We start from the raw sequence: 26,079 nt of genomic DNA on the forward strand, positions 1-26,079 counted from the left end.
ATTTTTTTTCAGACTACTTTCCCTTATAGATTATTATAAAATATTGAGTACAGTTCCCTGTGCTATACTGTAGGTCCTTGTGAGTTATTTATTTTATACATAGGAGTGCGTATATGTTAATCCCAAACTCCTAATTTATCCCTCCCCTCCCCGCTCTTCCCCTTTGGTAACTGTAAGTTTGTTTTCTATATATGTGAGTCTTTATCTGTTTTGTGAATAAGCTTATTTGTATCTTTTTTTTTAAAGATTCCACATATAAACAATATCATATGATATGTCTTTCTCTTCGATGCCTAAAACTCGGCCTCTAGGCACCAGTGCCAAAACAAATCTTGCAGACGGAGTTTTGGGCGAAGAAGAAAAGAATAGCTTTATTGCTTTGCCAGGCAAAGAGGGACACAGTGGGATCACGCCCCTCAAAACTGTGTGTCCCACTTGGGAGAATTTGGTGAGGAGTTTTATAGCAATGGTTCAAAGGCGGGGTTGCTGATAAGATTGGGGTGTGTGCAAGGCCTGCACTCCTTTAATCTGGTCTCAAGTAATCTCTTGATGAGCTTCTCTAGTTCCTTTAATCTGAAGAATGCTACATCTTCCATTTGTTGGGGGTTTTAGTTCTGTAAAGAGCTCAAAGATATTGTTGTGTGTATCCCTTGAGGGGGAACCAGGACCCTGCCCCAAGGCTGCACTACTGTTTCTTGGCTGTTCCTCCCTTGTCTTTGCATTCCCCTCCCTTCCCTGATTAGCAACTGTTTGAATCTGCCCTTTGGGACTCAGGGAAGGTCATTGAGGCTGGAGCCTGTTCCCTACAAACAAGGAATGGGGGACACAGGAAGGCTTCCATGCCCAGGAGCCCCACAGGGTCCTGCTCAGTTTCATCTTTCTGACTTACCTCACTTAGTATGATACTCTCTAGGTCCATCTGTGTTGCCAAAAAATGGCGTTATTTCATTCTTTTTTATGGCTGAGTAATATTCCATTGTATATATGTACCACATCTTCTTTATCCATTCCTCTGTTTATGGACATTTAGGTGGCTTCCATGTCCTGGCTATTGTAAAGAGTGCTGCAATGAACATTGGGTTGCACGTATCTTTTCGAATTATGGTTTTCTCTGGATATATGTCCAGCAGTAGGATTGCAGGATCGTATGGTAACTCTATTTTTAGTTTTTAAAGGAACCTCCATACTGTTTTCCATAGTGGCTGCACCAATTTACATTCCCACCAATCCTTTTTCTCCACACCCTCTCCAGCATTTATCTTTTGTAGACTTTTTGATGATGGCCATTCTGGCCAGAGGGAGGTGATACCTCCTTGTGATTTTGTGCTTTTGTGTAAAGTAGGATTGTTTACTTCTCTAATTTGAGAACATCTTAGGAAGTTTGCGAATCTAGTAGAACATGGTAAAAATGGAAAACTGAGAAGAAATGTAAGGTACTATTTTCTGATCTTTATTCTGCCCTACTGCTGTGTAACAGAACAGAAACGACTTTTTAAAAGTTCAGTTTAATTGTACCGGACAGTGAAGGGAATCAACCTACTGTTTTAAATAAGCGATTATGGCCCCCAGGCTATGGGTAGCCACTTGGGCACACGGCCCGTTTCTTACTCTATAAAAATGGATCTCTGACGTTCTGAGCCTCCCTTTACTGTAGTGGGAAAGATTGATGAGACAATGTTTGTTCAGAGCAGGGCTGGAGGAAATGCTTTTAACAAAGTCTGTTTCTTCCTTCTCTGAAGACCTTCTTTAAATTATGTAAATAGAAACTATTTTGATTTAAATAAACCTGCTGCTTGGTTAGCAATGAGTGATGTTTCTGGCAGCCCAAAGCAGACCATCCGGTGAAAATGAATTACAATCCTGAAAGCCTTCCTCTTTGATAAGTACTTGATCAGGCTGATAACCTTCCAGAGAGAGGGTTCTCTCTCTTTTTCCTGAAGAACCAAATTTGACTAAAGCACACTCAATTTAAGATGCCAAATGAATCCCTTACATTTAAAAGTTTTCTATCTGCGATTTCAGACTTAAAATGGTAGATCAGAGCCCTGCAGCCATTCAGTCAGTAAAGCTGGAAATTCTGGGCAAGAGTTTTCCTTTCTAACTGGGACTCTTTCTGCAGGTCTCACTCAAGTATCACCTTACAGGGAGGACCTTTCTGACCTCAGGCTAGGTTCCATTCTGAGCAAAGTGACCCAGGATGGCTTCTGGCAGTGAGTGGTGGAACAGATGCTCAGGGCCACTGGGGTGTTCCAAATACTAGTTCCTTTCCCTACAGGCAGATTCTTCATCCTGGCACTTACTTCTCTTGAGCCCCCTTGCCTGACCCAACAGCTAGAGAAGGACCACAGAACCATGCCTATAGATTCACCTTCTTGTCAAGCATGCACAGAATATTTACCTACATTGTACACATACTGGGCTAAAAGACAAGCCTCAATCAATTTCAAATGATTGGTAAACTGGAGTCTGTATTTTCTGGCTACAGTGTTATCACATGGGAAATCAATAACGAAAAGGTAACTAGAAGAAAACCCATGTGATTGGAGTTGAAGAAACACAGTTATACATAATTTATGGATGTACAGGTCAAAGATGGTGTCTTTGTCTGCTATAGTTTCCATCACACAGTACCACAGATCAGGTGACTGAAACAACAAACATTTACCATTTCTTACATCCTTCTATTGGTTAGTTAGTTTTATCCAAATACATTTAATCTATTTTATTTTATTTACATAATTTTACGTGTCAACTTAACTGGGCTAAGGAATGCCTAGATAGCTGATAAAACATTATTTCTGAGTGTATCTGTGAGGGTGTTTCTGGAAGAGATTAACATTGATCCAGTAGAGTGAGCAGAGATTTGCCCTCACCAATGGGCAAGCATCATCCAATCCATTAAGGGCCTGACCGGAACAAAAAGATAGAGGAAGGGCAAATTCTCTCTCTCTTCTTCAGCTGGGACATCCATCTCTCCTGCCCTCGGACATCAGAACTTCTGGACTTCAGACTGAATTATACCACAGGTGTTTTTGGCTTTTCAGCTTGCAGATGGCATATGTAAGACTTCTCAGCCTCCATAATTGTGAGCCAGTTCCCATAATAGATTTCCTCTTATATGTCTGTATATATCCAATTGGTTCTGTTTTTCCAGAAAACCCTGAGTACTACACATATTATTTTGCTTGAGTTGCCCAGAGTTGGTTTTGCTACTGACACTCCCAGAACGACAACTAACTTGAATTTTCATCTCTGCTCAACCACTTAATAGCCATATGACCCCATGTTAGGAACTTAACCTCTCTGAGATTTAAGTTTTTCATCTGCAAAAGAAGTCTAATAATAAAAACAAGCAATGCAAAAAATGTTGAGAAGATTAAATTAGACAAAACATGTAAATAGAAATATCCATCCTTGAATCTCAAAAGGGAGCTGTAGCTCAATAAGGCAGAGGAATAATTATTATGTATCAATAGAATGAGCACCATGATTCTAAGCTAGATTTTATGTTAAATATCAACAAGAATAGCTGACTATTTCCTTCAGAATTGCCAGAGAGGAGAGACAACTTCTCCTGGCATAAATTTGAGGAATTCACAACTTCTTTGCCTAGAAGCTAGGTAATATAACTCTCTTTCTATGACCTGATTCTCAAGAAGAACAAAGCAGTTAGCCATCACTACTACTCCGTCAAGATCCTGAATATATTTGAATAAATGGGAAAAAAGTCCTTACCTTACTACATACGTTGCCAGTTCTTTTTAAACTTTCCCTTTGAGTGTCACTCTCATGATGCCATCTTTGTTAGCTATTCTCTTTGTACTTGTCTCTTTTGTATTAGTTAAAGTTGTTTGTATTAGTTGTTTATGTTTATAAAAACTTGATGGGAGGGTAATATTATGTTTCAGAATGTCAGAGTTTATCAATATTATGATTCCTGTTGTTAGAACTGCTTTCTATACAATTGGTGTTACTTTTCTCATTAGTGTTGTCCCAGTGTTATTTCTAGCAGTTCCTTCTCTTTCATTTAAAAAACAATAACAGGGCTTCCCTGGTGGCGCAGTGGTTGAGAGTCCGCCTGCCGATGCAGGGGACACGGGTTCGTGCCCCGGTCTGGGAGGATCCCACGTGCCGTGGAGCGGCTGGGCTCGTGAGCCATGGCCGCTGAGCCTGCGCGTCCGGAGCCTGTGCTCCGCAACGGGAGAGGCCACAACAGGGAGAGGCCCGCGTACTGCAAAAAAAAAAAAAAAAAAAAAAAAAAAACAATAACAACAACAACAATTTATTTTCTCACAGTTCTGGAGGCCAGAAGTCCAAGAACAAGATGTTGGCAGGTTTGGTTTCTCCTGAGACCCCTCTCCTAGGCTGGCAAATAGTTGCCTACTTTCTGTGTCTTCACCTGATCACCTCTTCATCTGTGTGGCTGTGTCCTAATCATCTGTTCTTATAAGGACACCAGTTCTTATAAGGATTAAGTACCACCTTAATGACTCAATTTTTTTTTTTTTGCATTACGCGGACCTCTCACTGTTGTGGCCTCTCCCGTTGCGGAGCACAGGCTCCAGATGCGCAGGCTCAGCGGCCATGGCTCACGGGCCCAGCCGCTCCGCGGCATGCGGGATCTTCCTGGACCGGGGCACGAACCCGTGTCCCCTGCATCGGCAGGCGGACTCTCAACCACTGCGCCACCAGGGAAGCCCCTAATGACTCTATTTTAACCCGATTACCTCTTTACAGAATCTATCTCCAAATACTGTCACATTCTGTACTAGAGGTTAGGGTTTCAGCATATGAATTTTGAGGGGACACAATTCAGCCCAAAGAGATGACTAGAAATTCTTTGCCATTTCTCCTATCCAGAGGCAGGATCTGTGTCCCTTCCAATGAATCTGGGAGGTCTCTGTGGTTGTTTCGAACAAGAAAATATGGCTGAAGTGGTGCTGGGCCAGTTTCCAGGTCTGAACCTTAGACTGGCAGTTTCCTTTCTCTTAGAGCACTCTCTCTGGGAACGCTGAGCCACCTTGAATTAGTCCAACCATCCTGAGACTACTGTGTGGCAGATGCCATGTGTGGACATACCAGCCAACAGTCTCACCTGAGCCTACCCTTCCCTCTCAAGATGCAAAACATGTATGGGGGGGCTGTCTTGGACCCTCCAGACCAGTCCATTTACCAGCTGAATATCATCAGTTACCTCAGTCAACACTGAGGGGAGCAAAAGAGTCACCCAGCTGAAAGTTGCCCAAATTCATGACCCACAAACTGGTGAGAGAAAATAAAATGATTGTTGTTTTAAGCTGCTGTGCTTTTTTTTTTTAATGCAGCAATAGATAACCAAACCAAAATGTCAAAGGAGAAATCATAATGGAAATTAGAAAATATTCACAACCGAACGACTAGGAATATACTAAATATTAAAACCTGGGGGATGCAGTTAAAGCAGAACTTAGAAGTACGTTCATAGTTTTAAATGCTCACATTGAGGGGAAAAAGGCTGAAAACAAATGAATTAAATATTCATCTTAATATTACAAGAGAAAGAACAGCAAAATAAATAAACTTAGGATCCAAACTTGCAGATTAGATCTTCAAGAAGTCAGTGGGACCCCTGAAACTGCCACATTTTGTGTGTATGTGGGAGAGGGTCCACATATCTCAAGAGATTTGCAAAGTTTCTCTGGGCTGGTCGCTCAGATTTTTCTGACTTCTTTATTTAGTTTCCTTAATTGCTGCAGCCACTGTGGCTGTGGCCCTGGGGGTTACTTCTTTTATGTGTGTCTCTGTGTTTGCACTGTTTTTCAGTTCTCTTCCTCAGAAAGAGATGATGACTCTGTTAATATAATCATAATAGTAATGCAGGGCTTCCCTGGTGGCGCAGTGGTTGAGAGTCCGCCTGCCGATGCAGGGGACACGGGTTCGTGCCCCGGTCCAGGAAGATCCCACAGGCCATGGAGCGGCTGGGCCCGTGAGCCATGGCTGCTGAGTCTGCACGTCCAGAGCCTGTGCTCCGCAACGGGAGAGGCCACAACAGTGAGAGGCCCATGTACCGCCAAAAAAAATAAAATAAAATAAAATAAAGTAATGCAGGCAGCCTATGGTGCTGCTCATTTTGCTCAGGTCTGTCCCCTGGTATGGGCTCTCAAACCTGGCCCACTCTTGGTCACCATTACTACCTGAGTCCCTAAAAGGCCTTAATGATACATCCTGGCCACATTGGTCCTCAAAGCCCATCTTCTTTTGGCTACCTGACTTTGGCTACCATCCTGACATTGAGTACCCCCCAGGATCTGGCCACCGTCCACCTTCAGAGTCCTCCATTCAGGACGCACCTGGACACATCATATACCTGCTAGTCTTTACTTCTTGTCCTGCCCTGCACTTGGCCCATGAGTTCTTCCCACTACACACTATCTCTTGTGCACTGGTAAGAAGGAGTCTCAGGGGAGTGGAAGAATGGGGACCCTAAACTCAGTTTGACCCAAGTTTAAATTATGGCCCTACATCTAACTGGTGTGTCACCCTGGGCACATGATCATACCTATTTCCAATTCCTCACATTGCTATTGTGAAGGAATATGAAAGGAACTGTTTCTCAAAAAGTCAAACATAGAGTTCCCATATTAACCACGATTCCACTCCTAGGTATGTACCCAAGGGAAATGAAAAAGTATGTCCATACAGAGACATGAACATGAATGTTCATGGCAGCATTATTCATAAGAGTCAAAAGATGGAAACAACCCAAATGCCCGTTAAAACACAAATTGATAAAGGCAAATTGTGATGTATACATACAATGGAACATCATCGTTCAGTCATAAAAGAATGAAGTACAACATAGATGAACCCTGGAAATATTACGTTAAGTGAAAGAAGCCAGTCACAAAAGATCCCATATTGCATGATTTTTTTCATATGAAATGCCCAGAATAAGCAAGTTTATAGATAAGGAAGTTTATAGAGGCAGAATGTAGATTAATGGTTGCTTATGACTGGAGGGATAATGGGGTGATAGATAATGAGAACCAGGTTTTCTTGAGGTAATGTAAATACAGTTGACCATTGAACAACATGGGGGTTGGGGTGCTGACCCTCTGTGGACTTGAAAATCCAAATGTAATTTATAGTCGGCTCTCTGTATATGCAGTTACTCATATCTATGGTTTATCCACAGTTTCAATTCCGTGGATTCAACTGACCAAGGATCACATGGTACTATAGTATTTACTGTTGAAAAAACTCTGGGTATAATTGGACCTGCACAGTTCAAACTCATGTTGTTCAAGGTCAATTTTATTCTAAAAAAGAAGCCAGACACAAAAGGTCACATATTGTATGATTTCATTCATATGAAATGTCTAGAAGAGGCAAATCCATAAAGAAAGAGAGCAGATCAGTGGTTTCTAGGGGATGGGGGGGGAGGAGTGAATGGAGAGTCATTGTTTGATGAGTACTGGGTATTTTTCTGGGGTGATGAAAAAGACTTGAAACTAGAGAGAGGTGGTGGCTACGAAGCATTTAGTGAATGTACTCAATGCCACTGAATTGTAGACTTTTTTTTTTTTTTTTTTGCTATACACGGGCCTCTCAGTGTTGTGGCCCCTCCCGTTGCAAAGCACAGGCTCCGTATGCGCAGGCTCAGCGGCCATGGCTCATGGGCCCAGCCGCTCCGTGGCATGTGGTATCTTCCCAGACCGGGGCACGAACCCGTGTCCCCTGCATCGGCAGGCGGACTCTCAACCACTGCGCCACCAGGGAAGCCCTGAATTGTAGACTTTAAAATGGCTAATTTATGTTATGTGAATTTCACCTCAATTGAAAAAAAAGATGAAAGGAATCAATGCTACATGATAAGTGGTGATGACTATTAACCACAGTTATTATTACCAGTGTCCGTTCTGCCCCATAACCAGCAGACCTGTTTTTGTGTTTTTTGTTTTTACATTTATTTTTATTGTTTTAATTGAAGTATAGTTGATTTTCAGGTGAACAGCAAAGTGATTCAGTTACACACACACACACACACACACACACACACATGCATATGTATGTATATGTTCTTTTTTTGATTCTTTTCCATTATAGCTTATTACAAGATATTGAATATAGTTCCCTGTGCTCTACAGTAGGACCTTGTTTATCTACCAGCAGACTTGTTTTAAGGGTCTCCCTCACTTCTGCAGGAGCCATAATGCATTATATCACATATATTAAAAAGTACGCATTTCCCATCTTAAATATTTCTTTCTTGAATGTAAAATAACCTGAGAAGAAGTTTTTAAAAAATAACATTGCTTCCAAAATGAGCTGGCTACAAGTAGCTACTTTAATCTATTGTGCATAGTTGAGAATTCTGTATTCTGGTAAATTGAGAAAATCAAGCTCACATATTGTTTTAAAACACAGTGGAATTTGTACCTATTCGAAATTCAACAATTAATGAATTGAGATAACATTACAGTTTGTAGATATTCAATGAAACAATTTGGATTTCATAATTTTCCTCTCTCATCTAGGCTTTGAAACATTTTCACAGACCCTTCAAAAAGTTCTCAGCTAAAAGTTTAAGCCCAAGATACCTAGTGGATAAAGCAGTCTGAGAACCAGGTTCCATTTTGGTGTCTCTTCTGTACTATGCAAATAATCCTGACAGAGTCCAAGTAGTGTTTTGATGGGGGAGGTCAAATTAGGATGTCCATAGGTTTTGGAGGTTTGGCAGGTATTTCAATGTGGGAGGAAGCTTGATTATGAAATAAGAATCATGAAATAATGGTTTAGGATGAATATGAACAGCAAGATGAGGGTTTTAAAGCAGGATAATCCAAAGAGTCTCAGAGAATAAACAATCCTTGATACTACCTATTGAAGAGTGGAAGAGCTTGATGTTTATTTAAATGGATTTTTCTGGGAAGTTCCTGAAATCAACAATAAAAGCTAGTAACTTCTACTTTCCAGGGCACAGTGGGATGGTACAGTCATGTTAGGGAGGGCTGCTAACCAGTGAAGCCATGTCTGTGTAGACAGGAGCCTGTGTGGGTGTAGATGTTTCTGCTCCTGGAGATAATCTGAGGCTATGTCACAGAGCACTTGAAATAATATTTGAAAGAATTTAAATTTTATTTGAATGAAAATGACAGAACCAGAGCTTGTATTGGAGGATGAACATGGCAGCAGGTTGGAATGGAGACAAGATCAAAGGCCAAGCGGCCGACAAGGTGGATAGTGAAATAGTTCGGGTGGGAGGGCATGAGAACGTCCTAGAGACACTGTAGCCTTTACTGTCCACGTTGTCATTCTACTGGGTGGCAGGCACTGCTCTCCACACTGGGGCTCCTGGGGACAAGTACAGGCAAGGACCTGTTTTTGTGGTGCTTACAGAGACCACCTGCGATGCACACGTGTAGGATGAGTGATGTCATGCCTTCCGAGTCCAAGACTCGGATTGCTTTACAGGTTAAAGTCTCACCAGCCTCAAATTCAAAGTCCTGGGTATTCGTTTCCTACAGCTAGTGTAACAGATTACTGCAAACTTAGCGGCTCAAAACAACACACATTTATTCTTTTCCACTTCTGGTCCAGGTGTTGGCAGGGCTGCATTCCTAGTGGAGACTCTAGCGGAGAATCTGTTTCTTGGCCTTCTCCGGCTTCTACAGGTCATGCACATTCCTTGGCTAATGGTCCCTCTTCTGCCTTCAAGGCGTAGGGTCATAGCATAGCACCTTGAAATCTCTCTCTCTGACCTTGGCTTCCATTGTGAAAGGTCCTTCTCTGAGACAGAGACTCCTGCCTCGCTCTTGTAAAGACTTTTGTGATTACCTTTAGGTTCCACCTGGATGATCCAGGATAATGTCCCCATCTCAAGGTCTTTAACTTAATCACATCTGTCAAAGCCTCTTTTGCCATGGAAGGGAACAGTCATAGTTTTGAGGATTAGGACATGAACACCCTTGGGGAGCCATCATTCTACCACCCATACCCTCCAAGAATAGATCTCATTCTTCTTGAGTCTTCTCATTCCCTTGAGCCTTCTTCTCTATTCCCCAGTGGAAGTTTCCACTCCAGCCAAGCTGGTGTTCTCACGGTCTTGGCCTCCAGATTTTCTTATAATGACCTTACCCCTTTCTTGACTTTTCCATGTTCTCATCATCTTTTAGGGCCTCTGGAAGCCCACCTCATCTGGGAATCCCTCTTTGATGATTGTAGCCCATCTCTTCCTCCTCTTCCTCAGATATCTCTCAGTCATTGTAAAAATAAGATCCTGTTAGCTCTTTTATGTCTCTGTCTTATCTCTTTTAGGGCAGAGACGGAGCCTCAGCCATTGCTGGTTGGATTAAATAAATTTCAGAGCAATGCATTATTTTACCCAGTGAGGAAAGAGCCGTGAGGCATTCATGTGGTGTCAGTAACCAAATAAATGAAGACATACAGTGTGGAAATGGTGAGCAGTCTGTCCTTCATTGGACAGAATGAATGGGAACAAGGTGTGTCTGCCAATGGGCTTGGGTCAGCTTTCAAAAAGAACCCCCTGGTCCCCGACTTTTGGGTCACTGAATTACTAGGGTGGGCTGTGGAATCTCACTCTTGGCTGCCTTTAGGAATAGGGTTACAGACTACCCCTCAAGGATGACCTGGGTGCAGCTGTGTTTATTTAGAAGCAGGGAGTGGACTGCATAACACTTTTGCTCTAGGAATGTATGTGAATCAGGTCCAGAGTGAGCACTCCTTTCATTCCCCACTTCTCTTTCTCTTCCCAAATGTGACCTTTTGGGACTGATTTTGAACTACACACCTGATCGGGAAAAAAATCTGAAAAAGAAGTTTTCCGTAAGCACCCTGCTCAGTGGTATCCAGCTATACTTCCCAGAACTAGATGCATCAGTCAGATAATAAATGTTAGCTGCTGTAACATTGTCTTAACATCATAAAGATCTGCTTTCCCTCCTCCACAGTCTGATGCAGGCTGGGCAGCTCTCCTGGGCTCTCCTCCAAGTGGTAGCCCAGGGATCCAGTCTCCTTATATCTTGCGAAACCATCATCTTCACTCATGACCTCTAGGGTCATGATGGAAGAAGGGCATGCCTCAGAGATCATACAGGGAGCTTTAAGGCCAAGCCATAACTCCCAGGCCTTCTGACCACTTTCCATTGGCCAGAACCCAGTGAAATGGCCAACCTAACCACAAGGGAGGCCAGGAAATGCATCCTCCTGTGTGCCCAGGCCGAGGACATGCAACTATGAATATCTTGCCTCGCCCACCTCTACTACAGCCTGTCCACACAGACCAAGCATCACCTGTGGCCGCATCTGAATGTTTGATTAATACGACACTTTATCCCAATACTCACAGATGTCTAGCAGCAAGGAGACCAAATCTTTAGGTCGCTGACTGGTGACGGTATTATATCAACACAGTTAGAGATGCTTCTGCAACTCTTGACAATGTGCTCAGCCTGTGCATGCAACCCAGAGGTAATTTCCTATAAATAATACTGCCCAGCAGAAGACCTAAATAGACATTTCTCCAAAGGACATACAGATGACCAACAGGCACATGAAAAGATGCTCAACGTCTCTAATTATTAGAGAAATGTAAATCAAAACTACAAATGAGGTATAACCCCACACTGGTCAGAATGGCCATCGTTAAAATGTCTACAAATAACAAATGCTAGAGAGGGTGTGGAGAAAAGGGAACCCTCCTACACTGTTGGTAGGAATGTAAATTGGTGCAGCCACTATGGAGAACAGTATGGAGGTTCCTTAAAAGACTGAAAATAGAACTACCATATGATCCAGCAATCCCACTCCTGGGCATATACCCAGACAAAACTATAATTTGAAAAGATACATGCACCCCAGTGTTCACAGCAGCACTATTTACAATAAGCAAGACATGGAAGCATCCTAAATGTCCATCAAAATATGAATGGATAAAGAAGGTGTGGTGTATATATATATATATATATATATATATATATATATATATATATATATAATGGAATATTACTCAGCCATAAAAAAGAATGAAATACTGCCATTTACAGCAACATGGATGGACCTAGAGATTATCGGACCTAGAGATTATCATACTAAGTGAAGTAAGTCAGACAGAGAGAGATTACATGTGGAATCTAAAATATGATACAAATGAACTTATATACAAAACAAAAGCAGAGTCACAGATATAGAGAACAGACTCGTGGTTACTAAAAGGGAAGGGAGGGTAGAGATAATTCAGGAGTTTGGGATTAACATATACACAATACTATATATAAAATAGATAATCAAAAAGGGCCTACTGTATAGCACAGGGAACTATATTCAATATCTTGTAATAACCTGTAATGGAAAAGAATCTGAAAAATTCTATATAGATATCTATATCTATATCTATCACAATATAGATATCTATATCTATATCTATATCCATATCTGTATTGTGATTGGGGCTTTGTTTTGACTTTCTTTTCTTACAGTTGAGAAAGAACCATGTTCCAGGTCATTCGGCTTCATGACAAATGAAACGAAAGCGGGGCTTTTCTACCTTAAACCTCAGCCAGCCTGTGTGTCCACACCTGCATGTGGTCAGCAAGGCTGCCATGCACTCAAGGTCAGGGGCGCCAGCCCTCTCTCCTGTGTCCACTGACTGGATGGGGAGGGGACTGGCAAAGATGACCCCTGGGGGGTTTTCCAGCCTGTTTTGCCCTCCAGCTCTGGCCCCCCATCTCAGTCCTCAGCCCCTGCAAAGTAGCCACAGTTTCCTTCTGGGGAAACCTCCACCCAAGGGCAATGTTCTTTGCCACACGCTCCTGGAAGGAAGGGAACCTGCTCTGCAGAGTCTGGTAGATTTTTTTACCATATAAAGGGTAGTAGAGTCAAAAATCCATACTTGTCTTCCGTCTCTAATTCCTTTGGAGTTTTAAATGCTTTACTACATTGCTCACATTCAGGGAGGGATGCGTGTGAAAATGTTTCCTAGCACAAGTGCCTGACATGCAAAAAATGTGAATTGCTCTATTTATAAATGACCTTTCTGCCTGGTTCTAGTTTTCTTGATAATCTCATGAGAGTATGCTTCCCACTGAAATGTGGATTCGTTTATCAACTTTCTGATCAGTTCTTGCCCCAGGAGAATGAGAGGCAGGCCTGTTCCCAGTGAGGACTGTGGTCCTACAGCCGCTCTCACTCCAGAATCCGGCCGGCTCCTAGATTCTTCTTCCACTGACGTCAGCATGACTGACCCCAAATTCCCAGTGACTTATTTCCCAATGCCTCCCACTTAGTACTCCCTGAAATAATATTCTGAGGCAGTCCAAGTCCAGGAGCCTTCCGGAATGTTCTTCAAATTAATCAATGAATACCATGAGAATGTGTGAGTAGGAGAACGTATCACGACACAGGCTAGCGGGCACTCTTCTCGACTGTGTGCTGTTCACACATCTGCTTCTGTGGCACAAGACAAAATAGTCTCTCTTCCACCCTTTACTGTCACAGCCCAGTGAAGATTCACCTATCGGAGAAAAAAAAACAAAAGGAAGCCAAGATGTCTTTGAACTTAACTGTTTTATGTGTTTTCTTAACATTTTGGTCTGGGACATCTGTCTTTGCTTAAAAGCACATCTATTTATATCAACAACTGTTTACATTGAGTCCTGGGAGACTGATTCACACAGATGTTGCATGATGTGGGTTTTTAATACAATTCACTTTGAAGAAATGTGGCATTCATTTCTAGCCCACTCCTTCCCCCAGTCAAGTTAAATCTTAGAAATATGCAAACCTTAGATCTCTGTGTACACGACATACATCCTTTTGGTTTTTATAACACGCGACTCACATTATTGTGTGATAGATGGACGAATGAATGATTTTTGTACTATGAGGGCTGGAGGATGGTACTCTTGTGGGAGCTGGCTTGCTTAGAAGACTGGTAATGGGATTACTCATTCAAATAGAGACGAGTATGAAGGCTGGGAGCTGCATTTCCAGAGATGTTTATACAACCGCTGCCTTGGCACGGAGCATGGGGCCTGGGCAGATTGGAAGTGGGTAGGGAAGGCTGAGGCTGGCATTATGGAGGGCGACAATGCCAACGAATCAGACACTGATGGAGAGTTGGAGAAGGAGAGACCCAGGGTGACACCGCCCTCCGCTGCATTTGAAAGCCATGCTCAGGCAGTGAGGTTTCTTGCACAGAGCAGACTAACTCTCCTGGTCTCCTCTCCATAGGGCTCTGCTGGCTTCAGGTGGGAGGGCTTCCTGCTTTCAGGGGCCCTGGGAGGTCTGCACTGCTTTTCAGGGAAGCAGATTCACTAACAGAATCCTGTTCTGTGTATTGTCTGTTTGATTCTTCTTCTTGCTGCCTTCTCTTTATCTTGTCCCATATCCATCCTATTCACCTGTGGCACACAGGAGATTTAATCCTATTCAACACGCGTTTGTCTTGTATTTGTGCCTAAAGAGAGTTCCTATTGATGGAATATAATTTATGAAGCCATTTCTTCCTTATTCTGTGAAATGACATATGTGAGTCTATATACACAAGGGCCTCTTTTCTTGGAGGATATTTTCAACTGAATCAAGGCCACTTAAAGAGAACTTAATTAGGATGGGGAACATGATTTCACAGAACCAGTGGGAGGAAAGTGATAACTGGGACATCATCTTGAAAATAAGCCTTTAAAAATGATGAAAATAAATATTGTTTTTTATTAATACATTTAAAGTAATAATTGCAACGTCAGCCTTCACCACACACTGAACAATTCCAGTAGTTCCTCAGTCATGTTCTTTAACTTCAGGAAACTTATTATCCCAGGCAAGGTTTGAATTTCCACTTTGTCATCAGTTTGCCTTGTTTTTGCACATTGTCTTCCGGTGGTTTCAATATTTGTCTGTTATATATGAGACTGGTGTAGACACTGACACAATAGTCTGCAATCAAGACTGATGTTGGGTGTGGAGGGGTTTGAGTGTCATCTACTTCTCTAAGTTCATTAGAGAATATTTAAGGATTATGATTAATTTGGCTTTGCTCTGCAACATGGTCCTAATTCTAAGTTCAGGAGGAATACGCTGATTTTTAAAAAGACCCCTCTTTGATACATGTTGGTGTTTATTGTGAGCAAGGCACTTTATTCCCATTAATTCATCTGAACCTCACAATGCCTCAGTAATTTAAGTGTGACTGCCCCATTTTATAGATGCAAAAATCAGAGGCTCAGAGAGGTTAACTAATGCATCTGATGTCACACAGTGGATAATGGAGGAGATGATATCCACCCTAATTTCTCTACACATTTCATCCAAGTCAACTGTGCTGGGTGGCCACATATGTAAGGGTCAAATGTAACCACTGACAGTAACCAGCCTTCGCTTTTCCTCCTCCAAACCTCTGACCTGTTCTACAAGGAACACTTCCCAATTCAGCTGAAAGGTAAGGCCAATGGTGGAAGCTGGTATAGGTCACGCACGCCTGAAACAGGACATAACTTAAATTCTATGTGCCTCTGTTTTAATCCAGTCCAATTCTTGCACTGTCACGGAGCATCTATCTGTACTTCAGAGCATCAGAAACATATTCTCGCAAGGAATAACTTTCCAGGGACAACAGAAACCCTGCCTGGCAGTGATTATCTCTACAGACCATGTATATTTTGTTGCTGGATTCGAACTAGTCGTCATCTCCTCTGACGAAGGCACTGCAGGAACATCACAGCTATGACAGTTTTCTGATGAACTTTCCAACAGTATTTTGCAGCGTCTTTGTTGCAAAGATCAGGCAGTCTGCAGCCGGCGCTGAGGACGATTTTTACTTGCTCTGACTGTGTTCTGTGAAAGACTCTGGTAAAAATGTCAAATCCTTCCTCGATGGTGAATGTACGATGTGGACTCTGCATGAGCGGGTGGGAGGGAGCGGAGTCACGGGGTGCCTGTTATGGCGGCCCCTGATTGGCTGCTGGGGTGCCTGGCCCCACCCATGGGGAGTGACGCTGAGTGAGGTAACGGTTCAGAGCAAGGAAATCAAGTCTCCAATACAAATCGGACTGTTGCAGGTGAGTTCTCCAAGCAGGTGAACCTAAAGGCCAGCCTGCAGAGATCTTGTGTGGCCAAATTACCGTTCCCACCTTCGGTTTCCTCACTTCTAATGTAAAAAATAGCAACACCGGGATCCTGGAAGTATTCTAGAGTCAGGTGAGATTTAGCTGGATAAAGTATGTGAGAGTGTGTTGTTAGCGATAAAAAGCTGATTTCTAGGGAAGGGCTGATGAGGAGCGATCGCACTTTGCACAGAAAGTGATTTTTTTTTTAAATTTAAGATGAGTACTTCTTGAATGATAATATCATGTTGCCACGTTCGAAGACACTCTTTTGGAAGAAGATATCTGGGCATACAAATCCAAAAGAAAATCCAAACCAGTACATTCCGACTTAGAGCTTCAAGGAGACAAAACTTCTGTGAACCTGACAACTGAGAATTGAACTTCTGAGACTGACACTAGACTGTGTCCTAAATGACTCTAATAAACAACCCTCTCACCATGATAGGTACCAGAAGGGTAATTTATATGATACGTTTAAGTTTGAGGTACACTATCATCCCATTGCAAACCCCTATTTAATGAACTAGATTCCAAGCGTTGTTAGTCATTTGTGTAGGGTGTATATTTGGATGTGATGTATCTGCAATTAGGTTTAACTAAAACCACCCACTTAGAGCATGCTGAAAGACCAGGCTTTAAAAATAGGAGCTGAATAATTAGAGTCATTAATGGGCGCTGATTATTTAGTTTATGAAGGCTTAAACATAAATAAGGATCAGCAGGTTTTCTCATTTCTAATGGAAACCCAGAGGACCGAGCAAAGCTACTTAGGAGGGACCCCATCATCATAAGACCGAGAATGGCTATCGTTCTGCATTTTCCTCCAAAGCATCTTCATCAGGCTGCTGTGAGTCGATACTGGGTCCTGTGAGGGTTAGAGGAAAGCCCCGCTCCTGGGGCAGAACACGGACAGCCAGTGGGGGCTGGAGTCAGCCTCCCCGGGCCCCTGGGTGGAGCCTTCGAGCTGGGTCTGAACCGCACAGCGTTGGGGGGCAGCCCTCATTCCCGCAGAGGCCTCGTGGAACTAATTCTCCGTCATCTCTGGTCCTGTGGTTACTGCATGGATTCTTCTAAGGCCACTGTGAACCTATTGATGAAACTCCTGGCTCACCCACTCTCTATGACTCCCTGCCCTCAAGTAAACAGTTTAAGTACACGATGCTGCTGCTGTCTGTCTGAGACGTGCCACATTCTTTTGCCTCGCTGGGGGGCTTAAAGAGCTTCAGACGACTTACTAAAAGACAATGGTGACTTTGAAAGCACGTGTGAGGCAGTGAGATACCCAACCTGTACTAATACCCAAGGTGACCTCAGGAGTACAAAATCCATAGCTGTTCCCTGGTGGGGTGGAGGTAGAGTCGTGACAAGTTAAACTCATGCAGGGCTCCAGAGACTAATACCTAAGGCTGGTACCCAGTGATAAAAGGGGAGATTTTTCCGGCCATGATTTTTTCCTAGGCTTGAACTGGATTGTATTCACAAAAATCCAGAATAAGTGGTGTGTGGGTGTGTGTGTGTGGGTGTGTGTGTGTGTCTTATTAGGCAACTAACCACAGACGAGGCTGAGTTTCTATTCCTTCCCTTTACGATGGAAATCATTTTAAACCATGTTCCCCAGGCTCGGAGTGTCATTTCAAGCTACCAGTAGGTTTATTGTGAGGTACACAACGGTGCCCGGACCAGCTCCCTGAGAATCAGCCTTCCCCTCCAGCGTCTGAACTCGTGTCTTGCCCGCCTAGAAATCCTGTTCTGTGTTTTGGGTACCACTGTTTACCCTTACTTCATAGTTTATAAGTGCAGTAAATCTCATTAGAAAGTTTCACCCCAACTCTTTTGGTGGGAGAGTCAAGGAGTTGAGTTTGGATTGGTTTAGATTCACACGAAAATTGTATGAATCTGTTCTGGATGTGTTTATGAAGTTGGTTAAATAGGATTTCATACCCATTATAAAACAAAAAGCAATCCCTTTAGAAAAGCTATACCACAGGGCTTCTCAGCCTAATCGGTTCTGACATTTTGTGCTGGATTACTTTTCGTCATTGGGGGCTGTCCTATATGTTGTAGGATGTTGAGCATCAACCCTGACCTACACCCACGAATGCCTGTAGCACTCTTTCCTCCCCCCTCCCCCCCACCCCAGGGTGACATTCAAAGCCGTTTCCAGGCATTGCCACATGTCCCCTGCGGGGGGTTGAGGGGCAAAATTGCTCTGGTTGAGAACCTGATATCACATGATTTATCAGGGTAGGGAAAATTCATCCTACCCTTCTCAGTGTCTAAAACATCTTGAATGTTGTTTTTCTAAGGTTCTCAAGGAATTGCTGAATCTCAAGATTGTTTATCCTCTTCAAGAAGATAAAGTCTTTTACTTTCTTAAGCTCTTTTTTTTTGGTCACATTTTTGTTTTTCTATGCAATTTACCTCCCTGAATTTTAAGATTTAGGAATGAAATTGTACATTAGCCATCCTCGCACTAGGTAAATTAGGTCTACCTTCTACTTGACCTGAGATAAAAATATATCATTTCCCCTGGCTTTTCAACTCCTTTCTCCATTGACAAAATGTCTAATCATCCATAACTGTTGACTTTTTCAGGAGCCTCCTTAGGGATCACTTTCTCCCAGCCACAGAAGAAAGACTTCACACATATATGGCGGGAAGTCTTAGCAGTAAAATTGGCTGCTTAATTTTTTTCCATTTCTCCTGTTGATCTCCTTCAAATCTATTTCTCCCCAGGCTTTGTGGTGTGCCAGATTCATGTGCTGCAAATTGTACCCACAGAAATATGTGGTATGTTTCCCCAAGGCACACTGTAAATTTATAATCACCCAGATATTTTCCAGAGCTACCCCAAGACCGATTCACAGTTCCTTTCTGAGATAAGTCTTTCTTCGTTGATGAGCAAAGATGTCGATAATGTACTAGCGAGTGAAAAAGGAAGTTGTCAGACGCTGTGCTTTTAAAATACAATGAAATGAAACAGAGGGTGTTACAGCATGTCTGTATGGGCAATGGAGAGTCTTCCGCTAGGCGGACTCAGCACATATTATATATAGTAGTTCCTGGGGAGTCCAAATGTGGAGGACAGGTTTTGGGGGTGAAAACAGAGGCAGAGGCACTTCTGTTTTGACTCTATATGTTTCTATGTAATTTTAGTGTTTTGAATCATCATGTACTGACTTTACAACTTAAATTAGTGAAACACTTTCTCTTTTACTAGACAAGTGGCACTTTTGTGTTTTCACTTCTGCCATTTTCCCCTTCCACTTATGACATTATCTTTCACTTACATTTTGAATAAGGGCATCATTTTTCACTAGCCAAGGATACTAGTCAAGAATGCTCTACAGCCCAGGATACCAGTCAGGTAGCCTGGCCTCGGCCTACCTCACGTGTGTAATGGCGTGTTGGGGGTAGAATTTGACATCATTCTAAATATGTCCAGTGTGCCTTTTATGTGGTAGCAGAGGTGTTGGGCACAGCAGGCTTGGCAAGTCCTCCCCCCATTTCCTCCCCGGCTGGCCCCCAGGGCTCAGACCTAAGATCCCTACAGTTCGAGGCCCCTGCAGAGCACAGGCGGGCAATCAACTAATGCAAGTGGGGACGTTTATGCTTATGGAGAGTGAACGCAATGGGTCTGAAAGCAGTTATTTTGTAAGATCAATCCAAATAAGGATGAGGAAAAAGGCTAAAGGCAGAGTAGCAGCTAAACCCGAGCCTTACCCTCGTGACTTGGATGCTGTGTGTGTCCTGGGGCTGCGGTAACCAAGTTCCACAAACTGGGAAGCTTAAACAACAGAAAGCTATTCTCAAAGTTTTGGAGCCCATCAAGGTGTCAGCAGGGCGGTGCTCCCTCTGAAACCTGTAGGGGAGGCTCCTTCCTTACTTTGCCCAGCTTCTGCTGGTTTCTAGCACTCCTTGGCACTCCTTAACTTGTAGACACATCACTTCAATCTCTGCCTCCGTCTTCACCTAGCCTTCTCCCTGCATCTCTGTCTCTGAGTCTCCTCTCTTCACAGTCATGTGGGATTAGGGAAGGGCACACCCTAATCCAGTATGATCAGTTCTGAATTTAATTAGTTATAACTGCAAATAATCCAAATAAGGTCAGGTTCTAGGGCATCATTTTGGGGGACAAGATTCAACCAGTAACAGAGTCCTCCATGGGCTTCATTTCTGGACCCTGCATCTTCCTGGTCAGACCTAGGTGTGGGGACTGGGGAGGGTGATGAGTCCCTTTTCACGTTTCCTCTCTGCTGGCATTTCACAGCCCCTTTCTTAGTCCCCCTTCAGGTGCTGGCGCCATCTTCTCCACACCTTCCTCTCATCCCACAGAAGTGATCCAAACCTGCGACTCACCTGCCATGCACTTGGGGTTCCCACTTGGCCTCTTTGAGTTTCTCCAGGAGAAACATGAGGATGTTGGTCTAGAAAGTCTCCCAGTTCCCTTCCTAGATTTGTTAATAAGGGTGATTAATAGAAAAACCTGCTATCCCTACTGATGATCTCTGGAAGCAGTTTGGCTATGAATTGCTCTAAAGAGGGCATTTCAACTGAAGGGGCCTGAGAACCAAATACAACACAAGTCACATATGATTTCAATTGTATGAGATGTCCCCCAACAGACAAATCTAGAGATCCAAAAATGAGATTAAATGTTGCACAACTTTGTGAATATATTAAAAACAACAACAACTGGATTATGTACATTTTTTTTTTTTTGGCTGTGTTGGGTTTCGTTGCTGCACATGGGCTTTCTCTATTTTCAGTGAGGGGGGGCTTCTTTTCATTGCGGTGCACGGCCCCTCTAGGTGCATGGGCTTCAGTACTTGCAGCATGTGGGCTCAGTAGTTGTGGCAAGTGGGCCCTAGAGCATGTGGGTTTCAGTATTGCGGCATGTGGGCTCCGTAGTTGCAGCACGGGCTCGAGGGTGTGTGTGCTTCTGTCGTTGTGCTGCGTGGGCTTGGTAGTTGTGGCTCGCAGTCTCTAGGGAGCAGGTTCAGTAGTTGTGGCGCATAGGCTTAGTTGCTCCGTGGCATGTGGGATCTTCCAAGACCAAGGCTTGGACCTGTGTCCCCTGCACTGGCAGGCAGATTCTAAACCACTGTACCAACAGGGAAGTCTGGATTATGTACTTTAAAAGGATGAATTTTATATTAGGTGGATTATATCTCAATGAAAAAAATTTTAACTCTGGAGGAAACAGAGACTGTGCCTGCTCTTAACATCTTCAGAGAGATGAGAAGACTTTCAGCTATGAATCAAGAAAGGGATACTATAAAAAAGCAACATTTAGGAAACAACAACATCCAAAGGCACTTTGGGAAAGTAACAACATGATGGCAGACATGGAAGACCCAGTGGAAGTGTTGGAAGGTGTGGTTGAAAGATTCTATCAGAAAATAGAACAAAAAGACAGAGTGAAAAAGGGGAGAAAATATAAGAAATGGGAGGCCCAGTCCAGGAGGTGCAGGGTCCAGATGGAAGTGTCCAGGAGGAGGGAACAGGGAAGATGGTGAGAGGTCTTTAAAACACAATTCAAGAAACTTTTCCAAGAATGAAGGTTGAAAGGGCCCAGTGCGATGGGTAAAAATAGACCCACACTAAGGCCCAGTGTTGTGAAATTTCAGACCAACCAGGACAAAAGAAGATTCTGCAAGCTTTCAGGGAGTGAAGAAAAAAGCACCATACAAGGAATCGAGACTCATAATGGCTTCAGCTTTCCCAGCAGCAACTCTGGGAATGAGAAGATCACAGAATGTTCTGGAGGTAGATGATTTTCAACCTGGAATTCTATACCCACAGAAACTATTAATCAAGTGCAAAAGCAGAATAAAGATATTTTCAGAAATTCACAGTTACAGTAAGTTAGGTATTCATCCTACAATAACAACTGAGCTTCAAAATAGTCCTAAAGGGAAAGTGTCAGAAACATAGTGAAATAAATAACACCAGGTATGAGGGCTTACACAAAATACAATGTGCATCCCACAGATGGTTGCAAATGTGAAGCCAGGTGTGGAGGGAGCAGAAAGGAAGAGGGAAGAGGGTGGAGACGGGAGGGAAAGTGAGGAACCATGAGAGGAGAGGGGAATGAGCAGGTGGCGTGCCTGTGCCCTGTGCCTTTTACTGAAGTCATCTCAGAATGGGACCGCAGCTTTGCAGAATCTGAAGAGCTTTCAAGAAACAGCAGAAGCCCCACTGTAGCCCTGGGAGACCTTGTGTTGGTGTCTTTGTCGGCTCAGGCTGCCATAACCAAGCACCACAGACTGGGCATCTTGAACAACAGGTACTTATTTTCTCAGTTCTGGAGGCTGGGCTCCTAGATCAAGGTGTTGGGTGCTTCGGTGTCTTCTGAGACCCGTCCCCTTGGCTTGTGGATGACTCTCTTCTCCCCATGTCCTCACATGATCCTCCCTCTGTGTGCATCTATGTCCTAAGTTTCTCTTCTTATAAGGACACCAGTTATCTTGAATTAGGACCCACCCTAATGGCCTCATTTTAACTTATTCACATCTTTACAGAACCTATCTTCAAATAAGATCCCATTCTGAGGTACCGGGGATTAGGACTTCAATGCGTGAATTTGGGGAGATACATTTTAGGCCATAACAGCTGGACAGACAACCTTCAGACATTCAGTTTCATCACCTACAACATGTACAAAATAACAGTGCCAAGCTCTCGGAGGTATTTGAGAATCAGCTGGATAAAGTGTGTAAAGTATATTTTTCAGAGTTAAAGCACCAAACACACCTCAGTTATTATTTCTGCAGGTCAAGGACCCATTTTATATGATGCTTAATCTTTTTTTTTTTTTTTTTTTTTTTTTTGCGGTACTCTGGCCTCTCCCGTTGTGGAGCACAGGCTCCAGAAGCGCAGGATCATCGGCCACGACTCACGGGCCCAGCCGCTCCGCGACATGTGGGATCTTCCTGGACCGGGGCACGAACCCGTGTCCCCTGCATCGGCAGGCGGACTCTCAACCACTGCGCCACCAGAGAAGCCCATGTTGCTTAATCTTATTGAAGATATGTTGCTAGAACTATTCCCTACTTTTCATCAGAAACCACTTTAGCAGGGTTTTATCTTAAAATGTTTCTCCATCATGCCATCTCATGGTTTGTTGCTTTGATCTGAGAGAGCCTGATCATTTGGTTGGGCAGTTTCTCTCTTGTGGCTGGCTGGGGGTGGGCCGGGTCTGGTCCAGCACAGCGTAAGAAGCAGAAACTCGTCTCGACAGTTCTTCTCACTGCCCACCCAAGAGCCTTTATTCATAGAAAAATAGGCTTCTTATTTAATATAAACAGAAGCACAAATGGAAGTTTGAGCTTTCTTGCAGTTTTGAAACAAGGCTCTTATTTACGTTTTTGCCAAACTTGGAGTTTTATTGTGGACGGTGAAAGGGGCCCCCTTTTCTTAGAAGCGAAGCGCCCTCCCTGCCTGGCTTTCAGGGCCTCCCATGTAACATGGTGTTTAATGATGAGTTTTTGGAGTCAGAAGTTTTTGTGGGACTGTGTGGGTGGAAAAGAGAGCCTTCTAATGAGAAATAGAGTCCAAGTTTGTTGGCATCGCGGTGGGAGCTGTTTACGTGCAAACCTGAAACCCAACCAAACTGATGGAGTGAAACCTTCCAGGCCCACAAATGTCATCTTACAGAGCAACATCCAGCAAATACCAGATAAACATGAACAGCTGTGGGAAAGCCCCAGAAACTACCAACCGGGTAGACAGAGGTTGCAGAAAGGTATGTATACCTGGGGGGGAGGGGGCGTGCTCCAGAAAATTCCGGAAACTTCCAGAAATTGCTCGTTGGTCGGGTTAAATGAATGGAAACATCCCGAAAAGATTTCTTGTTTAACAAAATTGTTATCAGTCATGCCTAAGTGCTGTGTTAGGCCTTGTGGGCACTCAAATGTGAGACAGACATAGTCACTGTTGTCAGGGGGCTGCCTCTGTGTGTGTGTGTGTGTGTGTGTGTGTGTGTGTGTGTAGCATTGGGCAGAAAGCCCAGTCTCAAGATGGCTTTTCTGATCATAAAACAGGGCAAGGTGGAATGCATAATTCTTCTCAATGTAGCTCTTCCCACCCTTTTTTCCTGGTCATTCTTTACCAGGAAAGATTTATTTTGTCCTGTTTTATTTTTCTTCAGAGCATATGGAACATGATGTTACATTACACATTCATTTGTTTACTGTATTGGGTGTCTCCATCCCTCTCCAGGCTGTAAATGCCACCAAGGCATGTACTTTCTTTCATTCCCAGCACTTGGAACTATGCCTGGTATATTTAGACACCATAAATATGTGTGGAGTGAACAAATGCAAAACAGAAGGACAAGCACAAGATGAGCTCCCCAGACGGAGGGACTGAATCCCCTGGCAGGCTGGGGACACAAATTTCGAGAGTCCTACACCTACAAGGTTGAGGGAACTGAGGATTCTAGTTCCACTAAATGGTGGAAAGTCTGGGCTAAAAAAATGAAACTGTGTGCATCTTTATGTTACACTGTGATAGGTAAAATATTGTATAATCCAAAGATTGTTTTCCAAATCTTTCTTGGGTAAGTGATACAAGCACACAAAAACATGTGAATGGGCATGGGATGTGAACAAAAGAGAAAGTGCAACTAGTACCTAGTTTATGAGAAATAGTTCCACTAGCAGTGGAGGAAATGGGAATTTAAGGAAAAAAAACAGTTTTTAACCTATGAAATTCACAAGAAAAGGATAAAATGTCATGCTGTTCTCTAATACTGGCAAGGATAGGGTAGACAAAATATTCAAAGTTACATAATAATAGTCAAGTATTAACGTTGGTTGCTTTATGATGGTAGGGTTACGGGAAACACTTGTCTTTGTTTAGCCTTTAAAAATGGTTTCATTTTATAGACACATGCACATATTCACAAGCACGTACAGCTTATCACTGCCTTGTAGGATTCCGGTCTGGGCTGTGGCAGGGCAGGGGTCTGCTGTCCACACAGGTGAACATAAATAGTTTGCAGGAATAACGGAGGCATAAGACCTTCAGAAGCCTTCCTGACATCTCTACCTCCTCAAAAGAAGTGTGCTTAGGAGATGGCCATGAAAGAATGAGACTGACAATTTCTGTGGCCTGTGGAATCTGTCATTATTTTGAGGGAACTCTTGGAACTTGTACTTCTTAAATGTGTTCATGAACTTGTCAGAACATTCATGAAGAGAGATGTTATCACATCATTAAGAAAGATACCATGAAGGTGCTTCCTGACGGTAATACTGGCCATAGCGAAAGCAGCATAATGCCTGTAAATGCAGATAAAATGGTTAAAGAAGATTGGATCCCAAGAAACAGGGTGGCGGGAGATGGGCAGGGGGAAGGGGTATGTTGCAGGTGCTCACGTTTCTGGACATTTGGGAAAATCCGTTTTCAGATTGGCTACAAATTCAGAAGTAATTTTTTTAGCCAAAAGGGTGGACTCGACCACCTCCCTCCTATTACTGAAGTGTGAGAAAGACCAGGCTCAGGATTCCTCCATCCAAGGACAAGGCCTTTCTCTTACTTGTTATTGAAAAGAACAAACTTCCATGAAAATGAATCGATGAAAACTTAGTCTTTGGAGTGAACTGTGAGCAATTGCATCAGCATAATCTACAAAAATCTGTAAATAGTCAAGGTCCTGAAATAGGAATGTGAGCAATGCCATGCAGACGAGCATGGAATGTGGAGGAAACAAAGTAAAGCCAAAGAAGATAGAAAAAAGATCTCTATAACCTGAAAAAAGCAGAATCTCAGTTGGGCCAATACTACAGCATTTTCCTAATCTCACTAATGAGGAGTTCCTGTGAGTTCCTTAGAAAACAGAGCCTGGAAGGGTCTACCTCTATCCAACAGTACAATTTTATAGTTACTGTATATGCTTATCCTCAAGTTGATGAACAGGAAAATGGACATAATTCTTACTTCAGAACATGGATTTTATCATCGACACATT

Source organism: Mesoplodon densirostris, chromosome 5, assembly GCF_025265405.1.
Source record: "Mesoplodon densirostris isolate mMesDen1 chromosome 5, mMesDen1 primary haplotype, whole genome shotgun sequence".
NCBI lineage: Eukaryota > Metazoa > Chordata > Mammalia > Artiodactyla > Ziphiidae > Mesoplodon > Mesoplodon densirostris.